At 39.5% G+C, this 14,208-nt stretch overlaps 1 long non-coding RNA gene across 1 annotated transcript in view; it reads left to right on the top strand.

The window, feature by feature from the left end:
- The window catches only part of LOC131277590 (uncharacterized), a 77,172-nt gene that overhangs the window by 55,638 nt on the left and 7,326 nt on the right, over positions 1 to 14,208 (top strand). The gene's annotated exons all lie outside the window — the stretch shown is intronic.

The raw sequence follows: 14,208 nt of genomic DNA, 5'->3' as shown, positions 1-14,208 counted from the left end.
GGAGCCTGGGGCGAGTGGTGTAAGAATAGAAACTTAATTGCTTCAGCGAGGGTGGGGAAATGGAAACTTAACCGGGTTAGTATCTAAAAATAGCGCTTAGCAACAAGATGGCCAATACAACACCTGTGCCAGAGGCAGCTTCCCCCACACTATGTTGCTGTTTAAAATTGGCCCTCAGTTCTGTTCTAAACTCATAGTTCAGTTTATTTTATTGCCCTCAACTTGTCATAACCAGAAGCAAAACACTGGAACTTTAAATTAAAACTCAACTCCACTTATCTAAAGGTTTGTTTATTCATACTATTTTGCTGAAGGACTCATACATATATATAAATCAATAAGTTAATCTGTGCAGTTTGACAGCAATATTAGAATCCCATGACCCTGTAATTAATTCTTGAAGGAAGTGATGGTATATTTTCTGGATAATTTAGAGAAATGTTGACCTTTCCAGCTATTTTTAAAAAAATGAACAGTTCTTCCTTTTAACTAATTTATGAATTAATCCTTCTGAATTCACTTGTTTCTGAAACTGGTCTTAAGTAAAGTTCTGATGTCTAGGCAATTAATAGAGACTGTGTAATCCTGTCTAAGAAGACACTTCAAAGTGAATTAAACTGTTTTTCACTTGAGAGAAACAAACAATTCCCACCAAATCCTGAAAATGTATGTCACATTGGACCTCCCAGGACAACTCCGCATTTTACTGCAGAGCTTTAAAAAAGTTGTATTGGCTCTTCTGAAAGACTCTCAATGGACAATATCATCACCACCTATACCTGGAGAACAAGTGGTACATTTTTTACTTCAGTGGCAGAGAATATAACTACCAATTTCTATTTATCTGTAAAAAATATCTTTTAAAGATTTTTTTCTCTGCCCTTCCTGCCCCCCGCCCCCAGTCATTTGTTCTCTGTGTCCATTTGCTGTGTTCTTGTTTTTGTCTGCTTCTGTTGTCAGCGGCTTGGGAATCTGTGTCTCTTTTTGTTGCATCATCTTGCTGCATCAGCTCTCCATGTGTGTGGTGCCATCCCTGGGCAGGCTGCACGTCTTTCATGCTGGGCAGCTCTCCTTATGGGGCACACTCCTTGCACATGGGGCTCCCCTACACAGGGGACACTCCTGTGTGGCACGGCACTCCTTGTGCACATCAGCACTGCACGTGGGCCAGCTCCACACAGGTCAAGGAGGTCCGGGGTTTGAACTGTGGACCTTCCATGTGGTAGACAGACACCCTAGCCACTGGGCCAAGTCTGCTTCCCTGTAAAGAATATTTTAAGAGACTCCGAAAGAGCAGAGTAAGGATGAGAAGATTTAAGAGTATCTAAAATTTAAATAATAAATCTCTCTCACAAAATTTATCTCCTTAAAAGAAATGTACTAAATAATGTATATGTGAATACCCTACTTATATTTTGAAAAATCAGTTATTTTTATTTAAGTGAAGGTAGAAATGAATTAAAATATGAAGGATAGAGTTAAAAAACCAACTATATAACCAATTCAAATTACATTAAAACCCAAACATGAACTATAAACAGAAGTGAAATTTTCTTAAAATTAAGTGAATATTCACTAAACCCATCCCCTCCCCTAGTAGGTAAATTATATTAAGGAGAAGAATTCTACATGAACTGAGATACTTTTAAGCTTCAATATGTATGAAAACATAAAAATAAATTTAATGTTGCCAAAATAACCAGCTATATAGCCAATTCAAATTACATTAAAACCCAAATATGAACTATAAAGAGAAGTGAAATTTTCCTAAAATGAAATGAATATTCACTAAACCATATCCCCTCCCCAAGTAGGTAAATTACATTAAGGAGAAGAATTCTACATGGACTGAGATACTTTTACACTTCAATATGTATAAAAACATAAAAATAAATTTAATGTTGCTAAAATAACTATCTGAGTTTTTAGAGTTACATAGTTAGAAATATATAATTCTACTCTTACAAACAAGTCAATTAGGAGAAATAAGTTAGCATAATCATTTGAACTAGCTGCCTACATATTGGGCAGGCCTTATTTTGTTTTTTGTGGGGTTTTTTTTAGCTTTTTTGAACATGTAAAACAAGCCATAAGATGTCCTTTTTTGTCATGGATGATACAGTCAATTTTAGGTCACAAGGTTCAATGGCACAAAGATGGAAACTAGATTCCATGCATTTTTCTTTATCTTGTGTTTCGTTCCTCTCAAACTCTCAGACAGCTTTAATTTTTTTTTTTAATTTTTAAAGAAGCTTTAGATTATATAAGCGTTTAATAAAAAATATAGGGGATTCCCATATTCCCCAACTCCTCACCCTAACCCTCCCACACTTTTCACATTAACATCTTTCATTAGTGTGGTAAATTTGCTACAATTGATAAACACATATTGAAGCATTGTTATTAACAATGTACTATAGTTTCTATTATAGCTTACACTCTGCCTTACCCAATTTTATAGGTTATGACCAAATGTAATGGCCTATACCTGTCATTGCAGTGTCATGCAGGACAATTCCAATGCCCCAAATGTCCCCATATTATATCTATTCTTCCTTCTCCCTCACCTCAGAACCTCTGGTGGCCACTACCTTTACATCAATGATAAAAGTTCTTCCATTGCTAGAATAATATTAAATCTATAATAGAATAATACTAAGTCTACTTTAGTCCATTGTTCACTCCCCAGTCTTGAGAATTTCAGGATGGTGATCCCACTGCTTCTACTTGAGAGGGGGCTTAAATCCCAATGGGCAGATGGCTGACATCTTCTTACTGGTATAAATGTTGCTACTAGAAATTGATGGCTGAGAATAGCCCTCATTTTCTTGGGATTGGGAGGCTTGTGTGATTTTATTCTTTTCCTCTATGTCACTTTTCTGAAATCAGGAACATTAAAGTCCTCTTCTACATGTGTTGAGTTTTCTAGTATGGCTTTCCCAGGTATTTTCCCTTTATCATTTCCTTTATCTTCAGGAAGCCAATTCTCACATCTGTTGTAATGCATTTCCACAAGGGGAGGATACATTTCATTGCATGAAGTACATTTCCCACAGAGAGCTAAGGAAATTTCAGGATCTTCTTCAGATGAGTCTGTATCACTCTCCCCTGCTTGATATACAGTAACTTGATAAACCTGATCATCTTCATATGAGAGTTCTTGTCCTTATTCACTAATCTTCTGAATCAAGAGATTCAACTTCAAATTATACACTGAATTGATCTGAAACTGAATCCTGATTCAACCAATCACCAGAATGTTCACTTAAACCAGTATCAACATCCAGATTTGATAGTCTCCATTGATTTACTCCTACAGAATCTTTTACACCATATCTTCCTTATTATAGAGCAAGACTTTCATCAGAGGAAAGGTAAATGCTAGCAGATTTGTGGTGCTTTCTCTGTTGTCCACCAGCTAAGTCTTCTGAATTTTCTGTCTCACTAATTACTCTCCTTTTAGATGAAGGTCTAAAAATCAAATTTGAGGATGAAGGTTTCTCCTCCTACACCTCTTGCACAGGGTCCCTTTGATGGCTGCCATCTTTTTTTTTAAGATTTATTTTATTTATTTCTCTCCCCTTCCCCCTCCCCTGCCCCAGTTGTCTGTTCTCTGTGTCCATTTGCTGTGTGTTCTTTGTCTGCATCTGTTGTTTTCAGCGGCATGGGAATCTGTGTCTCTTTTTTGTTGCATCATCTTGTTGTGTCAGCTCTCCGTGCATGTGGCACCATTACTGGGCAGGCTGAACTTTCACACTGGTCGGCTCTCCTTATGGGGTGCTCTCCTTGTGATGGGGCTCCCCTATGCAGGGGCACCCCTGCGTGAGGCAGCACTCCTTGTGTGCATCAGTGCTGCACACGGGCCAGCTCCACATGGGTCAAGGAGGCCCAGGGTTTGAACCGCAGACCTCCCATGTGGTAGACGGACACCCTATCCACTGGACCAAGTCTGCTTCCTGATGGTTGCCATCTTGAAGGTGACGCCTGTTTTCACTTAGAGATGCACCTGAATCTGATGGTTCCTGCTGGTTGACTACTACCAACTTTCTGTAGACATTTTCCTGTGTTCTTTCACAGAGGAGCTTTGCACTACAAACAACTCCCCTAGAAGATAATTTAAACAATATATAATATATTATTGTTTCTCACCACTTGGTCATAATATAGTGGCCAAGATAAAATATAATGTCTTTCATTGTGTGTGTTTTTGTGCACCAACAGACTTTAGCAACTTCAGTAATGATTGTTTTATTCTAACCAGGGTCTCTGGTTCTGAAACAGGAATCTGTGAGGTGCTCATAGCATATCAGTAGATAGATAATTGTTGATATTGCACATTTGCCATGCAGGGTTTTTCATGCCTACAGTGGGATCTTTTGAGGCTCCCCAGTTCTGTTCATGGGGCACATGGAAGCCTGCGTGTCAATTTCACACCACTATTGTATTCCAACACATTAGGTTGGGAATAGGAGATCCCTTGAGGCAAAAGCATCAGAACCTGAGTCAGAGGCTCTGACCAGAAAAAGGCTCAGCTTCTTGCTCCATCCCCCTTCCAGTCACACAGGGTAACACAAGCCCCAAACAAAAGGAACAAAGGTTGCTAATAGCCATGCTCCCCCCTCTTCCCATCTGTCCTCTTGATAGTGGGAGGCCACTGGGGCTGGGAAGCTAAGTATGGAGGCCCCCCCAACCTCCTGAGAACCCATATGGATCAGAGCATTCTGCTTTGATGCCTTGAGAGACATGCTTGTTGTCTCTGCTAACTAAAAGGGAAGAAGATTAGAGCTCTTCTGTTTTACTTAAGCTCTTAGATGCTCTTATCTTTTTAAACAAAAGAAGCAGCATTTGGAAATGTACACACACATCTTGTCTATTCTCCTGTATGTAGCCAGAAATGAAGCAGTTGCTTACAGATAATAAAATGCTTCTCAGTTTTACTACTGTGTGGCTAGACTGGTAAGAGGATGTGTCTGTCCCCTTGAAGCTGGCACATGGTCTGTATGAATGCCCAGAGCCTGGAGAAGCCCTGGGCTCCCATCCAGCTCTTCAGGATGACAGTGGCCCTCCATCCTGCCATCCTCCCCAGCCCAAGGCTGTGCTACTTATATGTCACCAGGTCCTTGTCTGGTCAGCACCAATGTGAAACACCCTTCTCCATTCTAAAAGATTCTAAAAAGGAATCTTGTGGCTCTTTTAATACTATTACTATGTAGCAAAAGTTTTCTCTTCCTTTCTAGCATGGTATTTTTTGTTTGGGTTTTGTTTTTGTGCTGAAATGACAGTTCTCTTTCTTGCTCAGTCAGTCTCACATCTATTCTGTATAATATACCATGGCCAGACTCGGTACAGGCTCAGCACACCAGTGTCTTCCCAACTCATGTCCATGATAAAACAGCCCACTTCCCTAATTGGCTGACCAACCTTGTGGGTTTAAATTATGTGACATGGACAATTTTTCCAAATTGAGTACATTCAGTTGTTCATATGACCCTCATGGTATTCACGATATATGTAGGTTCACAACAGAAGATGATACATTATCAATATGATACCTAAATCATAGACTGCATATGTCATCATTTATAACAATGTAACTTCATCAAGAACTTCCCTCTGAAAGTTCTTTTTTTTCAGATTTGTGCTAACATGGGGGTCGGGGACTGATTCCACAGGCATCATGTAGACATCAGACAAGGTTGTTTTCAAGTACCATTTTTTAAAAGAAAATATTTATTTTGCCCCATAATGATAGCAATGTATGTAATCTCAGCCCAAGTTTAAATATTTTTAAGGTACTATGAACTTAGGGCAGCACTGGGCAGTTTAGCACTTGCTGAAATGTGTTCAGTGTTCAATTATATTTGTGCACATTTCTTTACTGTACAATAAGGAAAACAACATTTAATTTTCTAATTATCCAGAGAAAGTAATGTAAAACAACGTTTTACTGAGAAATAAGACATTTTTCTTGTTGTTTTTCAGGGGGTTAGGATTGTTTTCTTTGCTCTATTTATTTTTAAAGTTCTTTTGCATTCTCCTTTTCATATATTTCCTTCATTTTACTGAAAGTTGTCCTTTATTCTTCAACCTTGATCTTTTTGTCTTCTAAAAATGCCATATTTGCTTAATGAAACCTCAGGGAAATGATAATGCCTCATACACACTGGATGTGTCACTTGTCTTTATTTTATTTGGTCATTAAATTTTTGTTTGGGGGAAGAGACATGCATGACAACTGCATGGCATATTCCACTTACTAGCTGCCTTCTCCACAAGTATGTATGAACATTTCTATAATTGTACAGAAGATGCAAGGAATACATAGCTTCATTTATATCACAAAATCAAAGATTGGGTTATTTTTCTTTTAATGTTTACAACCTATTTTCTCCATTTAAGTAGTGCTGTTTCAAGAACTATGTGGTATTACAGAAAAAGTTGGAGATTAGTTTGAGGACTGTTTATTGTTATACTCCTTGTCAATCCCCCACTGATTGAAAGAAAAATTTTTCCAGATAGCTTATCTTATCTTAGGATGTGGTCTTAGTTGGTATTTAAGAAAACCAGTCCATTCTTAGCTTTAAGCTTTCAATTTTAAGAATAAATGCATACAGCAGGAATTTAGAAACTTAAATATGTGCTTAACTTATTGCAGTCATAGTTTCCTCATAAATTCTTTATCAGCTATTTCATGTGCATTAGAAATAACAAGCTGGGCTCCAGTCTTGTGAAGCTGCTGCTGGTTAAAGAAGGATGTGCAGATGCTACCAAGTGTGGCATCTGGACCTCACACTGTCATGAAGCCCGAGTCAGGGGAAAGGAACTGAAATAAAATCATTGCCTTTGTAAACATGGGAACCTTTACTCAGCCTTATAAGGTGGGAAGGGAAAGCTAATATTAAAAATCAGCCTTGAAGGGTGGGTGCAACACCATGTGCTTTGTTAGGTGGTTTGGTGAACGTTTTTGCATGTGGGTCTTTCTCTTTTTACAGAGTAGATCGAGGTCCAGCCAAGTTGACTATAAAGGAAGTCAGATATCCCATTAAATTGCTATGAATTAGGAATGTCCCATTGGAGATCGCATCCACCCTACATTATTCAGAGCAGCAGCAGCTGTTTGCTGAGGGAGAAGGTTCTGTGGTGTCCTCATCACCTGCCACCTTGAAAGGCTGCTGCCTGCTCCTCTTTCGACAAAACTACCACATCCAGCCCTTCCATTCCTCCCCAGTGTGCTTTGCTTTTAGAGTAGAAATTCACAGAATGAATACCAGCTCTTCATTTGCATGGTTGTGGCATTGACTGAGCCTCAACTTCAGGGTCACAGTGGTCAGGAGGCACTGGTGGCTGTCCTGAGTGCAGTGGCCCTCACTGAGCACCTGCCATCCAGTCTTCAGTCCATAAGTGTTGCTGCTGGTGAACCAGAGCTGAGTCTAAGCACTTCACTCATCACACTGCATAGGACAGACACAGGATTTGAGTCCACATCTGGGAGCCCAGTGTCTGGAATTTCCCTTCCTGGGTGTTTCTCAGTCAGCTAATTAAAGTATTTAGAGCAAGCATGCCTATTTTAAATAAGCAGCATTTCTAGTATTCATTGTGCTGTTCTAGTATACATAGTATTAACTATAGTCCTTTGAGAAACATGTATCTGCTGTTCACATCTTATTACGGCTACTTAAAAAGATAATCAGCTGTGCCAAAAATAGGGTGTTTTTGCTTTCACTTATTTTCTTAGAAGTTTAGGTATTGTTTGTTTAGTTTTTTAGTCAACAGTGTATTCAAATTAAGTTCTGGAAATATAAAATTACTGCCTTATATTACCTAATATAAAGGCATTCCATGAAGTTTGAAACAAGCTAAAAGTACACTGAAGTTCTTCTTCCTTATAAAACTTCAATAATTTTCCTGATGAAATTAAAGAGTGTGGTTGAAGACAGTTGTTCATCCAACTTTTTCTTTCTGGGGAAATGTGGTCTCTTCCCTTTACACGTTTAGAAAAAGGGTCATATTTAAGTAGGTTGGTAAAGTTGTGGCTGTGGTTAGGAGACACCAGTGCATGAGCCTGCCTGTCAGCCTGCAATAAACATAGCCTTGTTCCTTTCTGAGTGATTTAAACTACACAGAAGTCCATTAGAAGGCTCTCTGCAGCCACTGGGCTTCTGTCTTCTCTTCTAAAACTGCATGACCCTGTATAAATAGCCCTTATTTTGTTTGTCACTGACATAAGGGAGGTTGAATGGGAGGCTGGGTCATGACAAGACTGGGAATCTTTTTTTTTTTTTTTTAATATTTATTTATTATTATTATTTTTAATTACATTAAAAAATATATATGAGGTCCCATTCAACCCCACCGCCCCCGCCCCCCACTCCCCCCACAGCAACACTCTCTCCCATCATCGTGATACATCCATTGCACCTGGTAAGTTCATCTCTGAGCATCACTGCACCCCATAGTCAATGGTCCACATCATAGCCCAGACTCTCTCACGTTCCATCCAGTGGGCCCTGGGGGGATCTACAGTGTCCCGTAATTGTCCGTGAAGCACTATCCAGGACAACTCCACATCCCGAAAACGCCTCCACATCTCATCTCTTCCTCCCGTTCCCCACACCCAGCAGCCCCCATGGCTACCGTTCCCACACCCATTCCACATTTTCTCTGTGGACATTGGATTGGTTGTGTCCATTGCACACCTATGTCAAGTGAGGGCTTAGATTCCACATGGGTACTGGATGCACTCTTCCCGCTTCTAGTTGTAGACACTCTAGGCTCCATGTTGTGGTGGTTGACCTTCTTCAACTCCATGTTAGCTGAGTGGAGTAAGTCCAATAAGTCAAAGTGTAGGAGCTGAAGTCTGTTGAGGCTCTGGGCCTGGGTGTCATATTATCAGTCCAGAGATTCAAATCCCCTACATATATCTTAAACCCAGCACCAACTACAATTCCAATAAAGTAGCATGCAAGTCTTGTGAAAAGAGATCCCCTCTGAGTCCATTTCCATCACGCAGAAACACCAGCTAAGACTGGGAATCTTAGGGCACAGAATATGCAGAGAGCTTTGTGGTGATTATGGTGTTTGTATGTCAGGGGCACTGTGGACCTCTGTTTAGGCAAGAAGTTCCTGGGAACCTGAGTCCTGCACCCTCTCCCCCATCACTTCCACCTGCCCACACATCTGTGGCTCAGTGACACCCCGCAAGTGGGGTCTGGGGTTGGTGTGCTGCTCTGCCAGCTACTTCAGGGGTAACTCCTCTCCTGTCTGCCTCTCCTTCACACAGAGAACCTGCAGTTTTGGAGGATTTGACCTGACAAACCATTCTCTGCACATGGGCAGTAGTAATGCCTCCCTAGTGGTGAGTGCAGTCAGAAAGAGACCATTGGTTTATACCGGAGGGATGTGGTTCGCAAGGGCTTGAGCTTGGTGCTTAGAGAATAGAGGCCTTGTGAGCAGGTGGTCCTTTATGGCCCTCAGGCTCTTCCCTGCTCCATGGGGGTAAATGAGAGCTCCCCCAGCCTGGTCTTCTCCCTGGAGGCAGCCACTTCCCCAGGTGCTTTTATCACTCTCCTTACACAGTGGATCCAGGTGCCTTTGGTTTGTGCAGAGAACACCAAATGGAGCATGGCTGAATGGAGACTGAGATTTCCCACCAAGTCTCTGGGCTCCTGTGGCCTCTCTGCTGCCTTTATGGTCCAGTCCCCACTCACAGGGGGTTCTGCTTCTGGACCTCAGCCCCAGAGGCTGCTGGGTGCCCAGCTTGCTCCCTAAAGGCCACTCTCTCAGGGCCCAAGTGTTTAGGTGAGCTTTCTGTGCAGCTTTGGAAAAACATGCATTTTGTCACAAAACTGAAATTTAGATTACCTGCTTTATATTTGTTAGCATCATATATGATGCAAGAAGAGTTTGAGAAATTCCTGGGAGAAAAACTATTTTATTTGGATGTCAAATTTTATTACTTTGTAAACCCATAATTTTATGTAGTGATGCTTTTAAAAAATGAAAGTATGATTTTTTGTTCCTTTCTCAGGAGAAAGTTTTTTTTTTAAAGCAAAACAAAATGAGTGCTGAACACAGTCTGCCTTTTCAGACTAGGAAATTCAAACCTAGAAGAGCCAATACCCTTGGTCACCTGATGCTGGCTTTGCTGACTTGCCTTTTGTTCTCCTGGGAAGGGTTACCTGGATATTAGTCCATATAAACCACTGTTGGACTGATGAAGTGCAGTCTCCTTGGGATTTTTGTTGTTGTTTTTGTTGTCTGTTTGAGGTACCAAGGCCAGGGTTTGAACCAGAGACCTCATATGTGGGAAGCTGGAGCTCAAACATTGAGCCACATAGGCTTCACTGAATTGATTTTTTCTTTTGTTTTTCTTGTTTGTTTTTCTTAATTTTTTAGGAGGCATGAGGCAACTGAATCCAGGATCTCCAATGTGAGAAGTGGACACTCAACCACTTGAGCCACATCTGCTCCTAATAGTGTTATTTAAACTAAGGGTTTTATCTTGATGTCTAGAGAAAGTATGGAAAATAGGCTTTTGAGGAAGATAACAAAAGCATAAAAACAAAATTGTAAATATAGATAAAAGCACAAGGGTGTCAATTAAACAAGGGAATTTTGGTGTAATGAAATAAATTATTTTGACACATCTTCACCTTGTCCTGACTTAGTCATTTCGAGCAACCACCTGAGTTAACACTTCCCTGGGTATAACCACAACTAGCAACACCTGCACCTTCACAGGTATGGATGATAAGAGCTAACCTCAGCTTCTATGATCAGCCTCTGCCACTTCTTTTCAATTGCCCCCTTGCCACTGCAGTTCTTTCCTGCTGCATAATTTATTTGCAAGACATCAATTTCCATATGGCTTGGATGATAAGAAGCTGCTCCCAGCTTCTCCACATGGCCTTAGTTGTTGTGGAATTTAAGAGAAGTTCAATTATTTGAGTATAGAGAGGCCAGGACTCAGGAATGATTTTGAGAAGGAAAAATGGTTTATTGATGGCCGGCCGGACTCGGGAGCTTTCAGTTTGAATCCCGAACCCGGAACAAGATTTTCAAACGTCTTTTATACAGAGAGGAAAGGCCAAATGGTCCCTTTGTTTCAGTTCTCAATAGGCTTCAATTAGCATATATCTTCCACATCTTAGGTAAGCTTTTAGCATGGACTCCAGACATTCTAGATAAGCCTTTCGCATATTTGGTTTTTGCATTTCCCCTAAATACTTAAAGTTTATAGCCCTTGCATTGTTAAACATTTCCTGGGACTGGAGCCGCTGCTGGTCCCTAAGGGCAGGACTGCAGCCTCTTACTGTTCCACACCCACAAGTCAAACAACTTAGTTATCTCTGAAGAGACAAAGAGCCTTCCACCCATAGCCCACATCATTCCCCCCCTTTGTCAAAGTTTACTTGCTAAGCTTTGGCATAATTATTGTTGGAGCTATGAGGTGGATGGCTGTTTGTTGTCTTGACTGATTATTTATCAGTCTTTAGTACAGCATCCAGGACCATTTTTAGAAGTTTAGAACTTTTCATTCTGGACAGCAGAATCTTGGGCAGGGGCCTCCCGCAGTTATTCTGCTGCCACTGGCACTCACGTGGATTTCCAGTCAGGTTCCAGATCCATCTATTACTTTTATTTTACTCTTAAAGAGTTTACACCTTTAATTTAAAAGGGGTGCTGAAGGGAGACGATCTCTTTTCTGTAACTGCTTCCTGCTGGCCATGGGCTGTAGTCATTGCCTAATAAGGTGTAAAACTCTTTAATTTATTCTAACTGGAGGAAGATGGATCTGGCATTCTGTACGAAGTTGGATGAAGTTTTCATATGGTTAATAAGATGTTCACTCTGAAAGAAACAAACTTAATTAAAATTTTGGAATACCTGTTTTTAAAAGAGGACACATTGGATTACAGAGGTAGACAAGGTTAGGTGCCTATAAAGATGGCATTCCTTAAAAGCTGGTGGGAACAGCATATATATTCTTTTTTAAGTTATCCATCTTTAGAGAGAAATTGCAACAGACACTTAGCTTTGTCTGAAGACACATTCCAAGCTGTTCAATGATTGACACTCATTCGCTCTGTCAGATGCTCCTGGTGAACTGGTACTCCTTGGGCAACTGGCTTCACTCAGGATTAGAACACTAATTTGGAAATACTCTTAGTTTTCACCTGTGGGAGTGATCAGAACTACAGAATAAAGATTTTTACACCTTGGTTTTCATTGTACAATTTCTAGCAATTTTGACTTGTTCAATAGGTGACTCACCATCAGCAAGCAAGCCTCACTTTTGCTAACTGAGACTGGCTGAGACTGCCACCTTATTCTATAGACATGTTATTAACTGTTTAGAAAATGATTTTACCAGGAATTTAACATGTCTAATATACTTCTGCACTTGATCCAAAATAGAAAAGATAACATTACAATTATTAGGCATATATTTAGTACAGGATAAAAGTGCAGCACTTAATATTAACTAATGTATTACTTAATGCATAAGGATTCAGAGTTGCAATTATTAGTTTTGAGTTTCAGGTTTGTAATACTTTACATGTTATCTCTCCATGAGAGCAGGCCATAATGCCAATTGTGTTTAAGTTTTACTTACAGTATCCTGGTATCATGGCTCCACTTAGCATGTTCTTCAACGCAGTGAGCAAGTTGCAGCATCCTTCATCTTAGAGAGATTTTCCAGTATTCTACTAGCCTGGTGCATAGTGCTCTCTGGCACCATGGAACAGTGCCAGTCTGGAAGCGATATCCATTGTACACTTGGCTGTACCGAGTCATTATTGGCTGCAGGAGCTTGAAACTGCAATATAGTTTCCATCGACTTCAGGAGCAGAACCAGAGACTGATATAGCACATATTTTTAATTGAGGGGTCAGTGACCAGCCTAGCCAATAACTCACATGGAGAGGCCACCTGTAATGTATACAAGGCCTGGTTCGAATGCACAAGAGTTTGACAATGTTAAAGTTTATTCCTTGTTTTATATATATTTTAAACAACTTAACGCAATACATATATCAAATGACTATTTACTTACACAATTTTACTATGAAGATAACAGTAGGTACTTTACTTTAGTAATAGAGGAAAAATATTATTTTTCATTGTTAGAATGAAAACAGAATATTTCCAATAGAATCAAGACAACTTTTTATTACCATTTACTTAAATGTGTATTTTGCAGTGGCCTTCAGACAGGTTTATAACAATGACTTCTACAACTAGAACTATTTAAACATTTTCAGTTTGGAAGATGTTTTACAAACTCTTTATAATTGACTATAACCACATTGACTAGCCACCTCATGTTTAAATAAACTTACTAAATTACAATTACCAATGAAAGAAATTTACTCTTTATTTAAGAGAGCATATCTACAATCTTTTTCCTTTAGCCTAATTTCACCAATGTGAACTTACAATTTTCATTACTGTAAAGATTTTGTACATATAATGTTAATTTAGTTTATAAATTAACTATGGGAGATTACACTCAAGTTAAATAAAATTGAAACCATAATAGTTTATGCAAGGAATGTTCTCTTTTTCCCTTACAGGAAGCTAAAAACTTCTTTTCTTTAAGTTATGAAAATTATTAAATTAAAAGCATACTGACTACCAGGTTTTAAAACACATTATACAATTACTTAATTTTTTTTTTTTTTAAATCATAACCCAGGAAAGATCTCTCCATAGTTTTTATGGACTTTCCTTTACTTACTGAAATTTGTTAATAGAGCCACTAATTACCTTTATTTCATTGGAAAGAAATCTTCTGGAAGAAATTAAGGTTCACCAGATTGTGGAGAAGAAAATAATTTATTCTCAATCTTGCAAGAAGGGGTGCAGAGCCAGATATGGCTGGTGCCACGAACAAAGAAAAATGACACAATTTATACCCCTAAGCCTAGCATGCAAGCTCTTCCTGTTTTTCCATAGATTGGATACTTCAGAAGTTACAGCTTATCTGAGATTTAAGTTTCCCACGCAAAAGTTTGATTTAACTGCTTCTTCTATCACATTCCAACCATTTTAGTTTTTTTATCTGCTCCCCCCTTTGTCAAATAAGGAATAGAATTTAGTGCTGAAATGGCACCGACTTAGTTAGCTCCTTCTTGGGCATCCTTCCACTGCCCATAGGACTGGCCTAAACTGGTCTCCTCCTCCACTGCTGTCCAACCCGGGAGT

This window comes from Dasypus novemcinctus, unplaced genomic scaffold (assembly GCF_030445035.2).
Source record: "Dasypus novemcinctus isolate mDasNov1 unplaced genomic scaffold, mDasNov1.1.hap2 scaffold_167, whole genome shotgun sequence".
Classification (NCBI taxonomy): Eukaryota; Metazoa; Chordata; class Mammalia; order Cingulata; family Dasypodidae; genus Dasypus; species Dasypus novemcinctus.
The sequence above is the reverse complement of the archived record's forward strand: the minus strand, read 5'-3'. Positions and strand labels throughout refer to the sequence as shown.